The 9,137-nt window shown below is 33.0% G+C and overlaps 1 protein-coding gene across 6 annotated transcripts in view; it reads left to right on the top strand.

Moving 5' to 3' along the window:
• The first annotated feature begins 272 nt into the window (after window positions 1-272).
• The window catches only part of LOC115210794 (regulator of G-protein signaling 17), a 379,423-nt gene continuing 370,558 nt past the window's right edge, over window positions 273-9,137 (top strand). The window contains exons 1-2 of one of the 6 annotated variants that reach the window (XM_029779528.2): window positions 274-2,152; window positions 3,574-3,691. The gene's annotated coding sequence lies outside the window, so the exon portion shown is untranslated. Of the gene's footprint in view, window positions 2,153-3,573; window positions 3,692-5,624; window positions 5,646-5,669; window positions 5,851-7,877; window positions 7,900-9,137 lie in introns of those variants that run through there. The other 5 variants (XM_029779532.2, XM_029779527.2, XM_036501999.1 and 2 more) reach the window with 5 other exon arrangements.

Here is a 9,137-nt window from a genome sequence, read left to right as displayed (position 1 = left end):
ACTTATACGGAGAGAGAGAGAGAGACAGAGAGAGAGAATTTTGCAGAATACATACATTAAGATGGTTCGACGATGGAAATTTTTATATTATATGATAAAAAAATTAAATTAAAGAGAATGTAAAAAAAAAAGAATGAGAGCGAAAGTGAAAGCGAGTGAAAAGGAAAAACAAAAAAGAAAAAGATAGCTAGAAAGACAGAAGGAAAAAGTGAAAATAAAGGAGAAGTTTATGTAAGCCTCGTTCTGAATATAAAACTATGAATTATGAATAATTTTGTGCTGTTGAGTTTCGCTTCTGAGAAGATGCTTGTTTCTGAGATGATCATAGTAGGAATTGTATCTTACTTATAGCTGCTAGTACCGTAGTCCTACTAATAACTGGTCAGCAGGAACCACCTCAAAGAGGCAAAATAGGCAGGGAAGAAGAGACGAAGAAGAAAACGAGTGACTTACAACAGACACAACATTGGAAACTTCCTAATCAAAGACATTCCAATAAGCTTGCCAATTAAACAACGAGAATTTCTTCCTCTCGCTCTTTCTCTCCATCACACACACACACATACATATATTTCCGGGATCCAAAGTAATTTGCTAACGTGTTTATATTATATATATTTAATGTGTTGATTTTTTTTTTCAATCACTATTGAAGTGAGGTGGAAAGTAACTCAAAAAACGATTCTTCTCCACCAACGCATAAAGAAAGAAAAAGTAGAATCGAAAGAGTAGGGATGACTGAATGGTCAGTATTTGGGTGAGATCGTTCATTAGATTATTAAACTGTTGACTTTTCTTCTTCTTCTATCCCTGTATTCCTTTTCTTGGTCATTCATTTTTTTCAAGTCACTATTTTGTGGTCAGCCCAGGTTAAATAGTCTGGTGCTCTGTGATAACTAGTGGATGGATGCATGGATACTTCACAGATAGATATATTATATTCTGGTTTGGCATTAGAATATCTGATGACTGAATTAAACTCTGGTGAGAGAACTGAGTTTTATATTTAAAGAACTTGCTGCGTTTATAAGGAGAGAGAGAGAGAGAGAGAGAGAGAGAGAGAGAGAGAAGAGGAAAGATATCAATCTAGATAGAATATCATATATACATGATAAACGCATATATTTGATCAAACATATATAGTTCATCTATCTATACATACATATCTAGTTAAAGAGCGAGTATTCCTTAGCAGTCCTGTCCTTTTTTTCTGTCTCTCCTCCTCTATTATCCCTGCTTCTCTTCTCTCGTTCTCTAACCCCCACCCTCTTTATTCGTTCTGTGTCACAGTATCTTCACTGTCCTTCAGTGATGGTCCGGGAATACAATCGACCACTATCTCTGGTTGTCATGGCACTATTTTATTCATTTATCATTTATTGAGCAAAGATGCTGCTGCTAACAAGGAAGAAGCTACGACCGAATTAGGCGCAAGGGAAAGAGAAGGGGGAAAAAGAAAAAGAAGAAGAGGGAAGAAAACAACGTGAGTAGAGCAGAAAGTGAGTGGGATAAAAAAAAAGAAAAACAAAAAAAAAGGACGATAGGAAGAAATAGAAGGAGAGAAAAAACGAGAGAAGGGGGGAGGAAAAATAGTGAATCAAAGAAGAATGAAAGAGATAATAATAATTGTTATAACATTGTAAAAAGCAAGTCATGAGAGCACCGTTATCTTATTTAATGTTGATTTAAGGCCGGGAATCTAAACGTATAAGAACACACACACACATTTATATATAATATAAATATTATTATATATTTACACTGAGTGGATTATTTAGTGAGACAGGTGAGAGACGAAAATTTTAACAAGAACAACAGCTACAACGTTGAGAAAATCGCTTCTAAGATTTGTAGCTTTCGAGTCTTTCGACTGTTGTAACTTGGATATATATATATATATATATATATATATATATATATATATATATATATATAATATATATATATATATATGTATATTATGGAGTATTGAGTATATAGAAATTTTTACTTAACGACGAAAATCGGAGGCATTTACCAACAATTTGCAGAAAAAGAAAAAAAAAATTGCAACTCGAGATTTATAGTTTCGAGCCTGCTGTGTAAACGTGCAAGAAATCAAGGGTCGACACAATTAAATGTAGAGAAGGAAATGAGAAATAAATCATTGTAGGTAAGTAAAATAGAAGTAGATGGAGATGAGACGATGCGGTATGATACCTATAATTGAGTGTGTGTGTATGTGTCTATGTATGAATGTATGTGTGTGCGTAACTACGTACACATTTTTAATGTTTATATACACATACGTGTAAATATTTTGAAATGTTATTACATATTCACTCGTGCTGAGAAATGAAACTATACATGTTTGTTCATTAATTTCATATATATATATATATATATATATATATCATATTATTTAAAACTTTGGCATTTAAAAAAAAAGTACAGAGTAATTTAACTAGAGACATAGATTATGTATGAATGAAAATGTTTGTCAAACACGCTACGTCTAGCATACGTGTTTGTTTGATCGAGTGTGTGCATGTTCTGTACACATACATTACACACACACACACACACACACACACACACACATATATATATATATATATAGGCAATTTTCTTCTTGTTGAAAATAAACCTTTAAATATTCGATTTGTGATAATCGATATTTCAGGTAGTTTATTTTCTTCATAAGTCACTAATGCTCTTTTTATGGTTGTTATTACTTTTATTATTATTGTCGTTAAAAACACCTTAATGTTATTATTATTATCGATGTCACCTTCTTTTCTCGATTCCTAGTTGTAGCCATTTCACTTCATTGGTGCCATTCAAGCCATTGGAAAAGGCATAAACTTCACAACATCTCAATTTGCCTTTCCGTTATGACTGACTGATTGATTGAAGTCTTGTGCGATATACCTTTGAAGGAAATCAATTTGTATAGTTTGATCAGTCATCATCGTTTTTACCGTTGTCATATCTCCGCCACCACTATTAATACCTATCGTTTGGCAAATTGTTAGTTGTCAACTTGCAACAGGTTTACCATTAATCACCTGCGATAGTAAATGGTGATGATTGTACAAGATGAGATGATGACCCTTAATGACTAACTTGCGCATTTATTACCGTAAATATTCTTGTGACTGTTACCAAAAACTGTTTAAACCACTATTAAACCTTGCTGACTGAACCGGTTTCATGACAATCAAGATATTCTACCACTAGGTTATTATCGATATAGTCTTCAAATTCAACTGCATCTTTTGGTTCTGCTGTTTAAGTATTATTTCTAGACAACTGGTAGGTATAATATGAAAGACAAAAATTCCAGATTCAAATATGTCTGTTATTAGTCGCACCAAATAACTAATTAATATACATTTATCATTTGTAACAATGACTTTCAAGTAATAATAATAATGATCATGATGAGAGAAAGATAGAGAGAGAAAGAAAGAAAGAGAGAGAGAGAGAGTCTGCTGTGAGTTGCACCAAAGATCTAAAGTAGTTGTGCGCGTGAAGAATAGTGTAATAACAGTACAGAGAGCAGTAACAAGTGTCCGCCTCTCTTCTTTGCAGTCTATGATAAAGATTACCACTGCTTACTGAAGAATATTATCACATTCCCACCTCCACCTGGGTTTTAGACATAATGGCAGTCTATCCTTAATGGAGAAAACAGCCGTTCCAGTTCTTGGTTGGTCATTCACAGATTTTTTTCCCTTCTACTCTTTGATATGTGGCTAATTCTTTCTTTCTAGTTTCACTCTAACCTTTTCGTATTGTGCTTGTTTTATCGCTTTTCGTCTTTTTTTCAATTTTTTAAAAAATAAATTTTAAATCTCATCCTTCTTCCGCCATTTCTTCTTCTCTTCGATTCAATATCTTAAACTGTTTTTCAAATATCACTTACTAATCGAAGAATGGCTACAAAAACAGGGTCCAATCTCCAAAGTAATATATTTCATATTGTGATCCCCGATTTCCTTGTCATCCATAACTTACGTATTACAGCATCTCTCTCTACTCTTTCTCTTCTTTTCTATTATTTCCCCAACCAATTTTCAGCAATTAATGCTCATTATAAATTGTTAATGACAATCTTAAATAGCAAACGAGTGATGATGTATTTACTTCTATTTACTTCGTTTCCCTTAATTCTAGCTGCAGTAACTACCCACTATATTTCGCGTTTGTATCTAAACTATATAAATCGTAGGCTTCCACTTATTTATTAACGTCTTTTAAAAGTGTGAAGAAATAAAAATGCTGCAGCTGTCGAAGAATGATGCCAAGCAAACATACCTTGCAAACTTGCTTTATTAGCTTTAATCTCATTAATCTATGTTACTGAAAATCTCTCTCTCTTCAGTTTATCTACCACATCAAAACATAAACACCTTTCTGTATACATATAAACATATGTATATTAGATAATTTGTTGTTTTTGAATCTGATCATATGGGAAGAGATAAAGAGAGCGATCACAATATCTTCTATCTTCTCTTGCTCTTAATTGAATGGGGGAGGGGAACAGAATGTTATATCCATGGTAACCTTTTCTACATTGTCCATATACACTTATTTTAGGTTCTTTGGGTTTTTTGTTTTGTTTCGTTTTTCTGCATTTGCATCAAATTAAAAAAAAAAAGAATTATGTATTATAACTGACGAGCACTATTGGGAAAAAGATAAGTACCCAGTATATCGATTCTGTGAGCCGGTTTCGATTCTCGATGAAGTGGTTGCACTGCACTTAGTTGTGTCGTCACAACTCTCCACTTGGTTTTCCCTTAAAGAGTCTTGGACCGAAATCACTTATAATAGTGGATAAAGTGTAAGTTCCCAATTTACTGAGGCGACAACCCGACTTTGGTTCAAAGTTCGAATCACTACCTCATTAATATTTTTTTTTAAAGAATAGGACGTCTCCACCCTTATAGTCTCACCTGTAATTTTGGAACTTCGTGGTAGAAACAGTATAGTATTGGATTGCATACTTTCAGCGTTTAGATACATTCTTTTATGTCCCGAGTTCAAATCCCGCTGGAGTAGTGGTATTGGTTTAATCGATTTTATTCTTTCCATATAGATTTGTGGCCTTGTGCCAAAATTATCAGCCGTTAGTATGACAGGCATGGTTGCGTACCCCTAGTAAATGCTTGCTGGTGTTTAGTTTCATTATTCAAAGTTTGAATTCAGTTCTTACTGGGATTAACTTTCGCTTTCATTCGTCTGAAATTAATGAAATAAAATACTAGGCAACTATTGGAAGGCATTCAATCGAATATACAAGTGTTGCATTGTCTCATAGTAAGAACTCATAATTTCTGAATCGGGGCAAGTGTTGATAGTACACACAGTAGAGGGTTTTATAGTGTTCTGTTAGTAGATAATTTATTTGGAGGAATGAAAAGGTAAAGTGACCCTCAGGGATCTGAACCAGCTATAAGGAAAGTAAATCATCCAGTTCCACTCTGTAACTGTCCTTCTTTACAGATATGTCTTGTGACTAGGCAATAGAAATCATTACTATTTACCTATTGGGAATTTATATTTATCTATTGGTGATTGATTATTGAAGAATAACTCATCATTCATATCTCATTAGTCTTTCCAGTAGCTTCTCTTTGCTAAGGAGCACCATAAAGGTATGTAAGTAGATCACGTCAGAAAACCTTCCAAAAATGTCTCGCTTCCAATTTAGGGTTGTTTACTCATGACTAAAAGGAACAACAGGTCTGACCAACCCTACTATAAGTGTCAGGAGGTTCTTTCCTGTGAATAGCAATAGGATATATGAGTATAAGTCTGTACGAAGCGCGAGATTATATGTGATGTATACGTACAACACAGGTGAGTATATATTGAAAACACGCATACACACATTATTAATGCTTATTAATGAGTTAGGATATTTCAAAGAACGACTGCTTTATTTCATCTCTATATCTTTTCCTTAAATGATACCGATATTGTAAATGAAGAAGAAAAAAACAAAAACCATGCTGCCCTTTTTTTTTCTTCCACAAATTCGCTAAAGAAGCAGGTGTATCCGCTACGGAACATTCTTCCTTCATTAAATAAACAAACCATTTTGTAAGAGATGAAGAAAAGGTGTGCTGTTCATTATTCGCTTCTTAATTCTTATTCAGTTCGCAGTAAACCTTTTGTTCGTTTTTATCTATTTATCCCCGCTCGAAAATTGTCTGGAAAGATTTTATATTGGTTTATCGAATTCTCCAGAAAACGTCACTTTTTACCCAACTGTTCGTCGGTCCATAAATCCAGATGACGAAATGTTAACATCTATTTTCTGTTTATAATTTTCTTTTAATGTATTCATTTTTTTACTGTTATAACTATTATTAAGCTTAGATAGTATGTCGACAGTTCAGTCGATACCCAGGCGAAGTAATGACAGTATGTATGCATTCAGTATTGAAAACATTACAAATCTTTCACTTTCTTTAATGAAAATAGTTTGTATGAAGCAGTGAAAGTTTAAGTGTTGTACTTTTTCGATTTATCTCAAAGTTTTGAATTCGGTCCACAAATATTAGTGTATACATACATGTTTCTATGTGGAATGGCATTTTCATCCTTAAAAATGAAGCAACAGCTTTTCAAATCTTACAGAATCGTTCTTTCAGGATTTTGTATTAGTTGTATAATGAAAGAACGTTTTCTCAATATTTTCAATACAAAGAATGACCAGGTACATAAATATATTTCGCTCTTATTTAAAGCTTTCACTTAAAGCTTATTTAAAGCTTGCATTTACATTTTCATCCTCAGGAACTGAATCCCAGTATTTCATTTTTCCAGAAATTAAAACAGTACAATATTTATAGGCTTTCATCATTGAATACACATCATTACATGAATTATTTTGCGCCCGAATGATTTATTTATAAAGAAGAAATTATTTTGTTCCAGCACTGAGACAACAAAATACTTCGTAGTTTTGTTCTTGATTTCGAATTCACATTCCTCTGGGGGTATATAAATTAAATATTAGTAAGAGTTCAGTAGATTATAAATCAACTACCGAAGTCGATCTTGTGTCGTTGTAAGAAATCGCTACGCTTTGAGAGATATAGAATGGAAAAGATGGGCTACCGGAAAACTTTTTTTTTTTTTTTTTTTTTTGCTTTTTAAAGATTATAAGAATGGCTAGGCTTGTCTTCGATCCGAGTGACTGAACTGATCCTTCAGTTTAGGTTTATATGGAAGATTCACTCATTCACACGAATTTTAAGAAGTATACTGCCCAACGTTAGAGTGTTTTTTTTCCTTTTCTAAATAGTTTATTACATCATTTATTATTATACCATTCATTCATTCATAGCTATCCATCTACTTAATTGTAATATATGCATTATTTCATGTGCATATTCAATGAAATAAATTATATTTTAAATATTTACATCACTCATTATTATGATTCTTTACTTGTTGGAGATGGCTGAGATTATTGTGTCGGACAAATTTTAGCTCCAGTATCAATTTCTAATTGATGCTACTCATCTTCTTTTCTGTCACTAATATTCTTTCCAAACGTTTACTTTCCAATCTCCCACTCTCCTTTGAAAAAAAAAAAAAAAAAAAAAGCAAACTAATTTTTTGTAATTTCTCCCCTCTCGATTTTGAGTTCGAACTGTGCCGGTGGTTTTCAATCTCTTGATTATTATTATTATACTCGAAATTTGATCTTCTACATATTTGAAAGAAAGAATTCACAAATATCATTCCATAAGTTTTTCCCTACCCTCCTGCTTTTCTGGAAATCATATATATATATATATATATATATATGCATTTGATTAATATGTATAACCTTCCTCACACTGGAAGCAGAGAAATTGTAACGATTTTGTTAATTCATTATATTAAAGAAAAAAGGTGAGTTATTATTATCATTATTATTATATATTAATATTAAAAATCATATTGATATCAGGTTTCGTCAAAGGGTCTTGCGAAATCAATCTAGATAAATTTGGTCACATGAGTTTATATATTTTGATTACGTCTTACAATTTAATTGAGATTCTGTTTCCTGTCAGTCAGTTTTACTCACTTGTCAGCTTTTGGGATTTTGCTGAATGATTTCTTAAAAAAAATTTTCTCTTTTCTTTGTGTGTGTAATAAATTTTTTTGGTAAATTATACAAGGCACCTGGAAATTTACATCGGAATTGATGAAATACCTCGTATTCTTTGCTGTCTCTTTTAATAACTGCTGTCATCATTGTATTCGTGATCATCATCATTACTATCGTAGTCACTTCAGCGTCCACTCCTTCCTCTTTCTTTCTCAGTTTCAAAAGAGAACGATCATGATAATGATAATAATAATTATAATAATGATAATAACAGGATTTTATTATTTGCCACAAGGGCCTCGAATGAGGTTACAAAGAGGAAACAAAAACCACAAGATGACAATTTCTCAACATTGTCACAAAGCTACACATTCTGGGAACGGGTATAAGTCAGCTGAATCGATTTCTAGTACATATATATAATTGTTGCTTCTTTTATCTACCCATGATTGTTGAAAGTCAATCCTGGAGTGATTTGAATTGGAAACGTAAAGGGACGTAACAAAATGCCAAATATTAATTTATAACGTAGGCAGAATGTCATAAATTATAAGGGAAGGGTATAATCGATGAAATCGATCCATGTATTTGACTGGTATCGAAAAGAACGAATCAGAAATGATGTTGTTATCGTCATTAAGGTGACTTAGCTGGCAAAATCGTTGGCATGCCGGGCAAAATGCTGGGCGGCATTTCGTCCGTCTTTACGTTCTGAGTTCAAATTCCGTCGGGGGTCGACTTTGCTTGTCATCCTTTCAGGTTCGATAAAATAAGTACCAGTTGAACACTAGAGTCGATATAATCGATTTAGCCCTTCCCCAAAGCTGCTGAGCTTGTGCCAAAATTTGAAACCATTATTACTAGGTGGTGGGCTGGCAGAATTGTCAGTGTACCGCTCAAAATGTTCAATGCTATTTTGCCCGTCTCTATGTTCTGAGGTCAAATTTGCCTTTTATTCTTTTGAGGTCGATAAATTAAGTATCAGTGAAAAACTGGAGTCGATGTAATCGATTAGTCCCCTCCCACCAAAATTTCA

This window comes from Octopus sinensis, linkage group LG4 (genome assembly GCF_006345805.1).
Source record: "Octopus sinensis linkage group LG4, ASM634580v1, whole genome shotgun sequence".
NCBI classification, from domain to species: Eukaryota; Metazoa; Mollusca; class Cephalopoda; order Octopoda; family Octopodidae; genus Octopus; species Octopus sinensis.
Note: the sequence above shows the minus strand (reverse complement) of the source record. Positions and strands in the feature narration are given on the sequence as shown.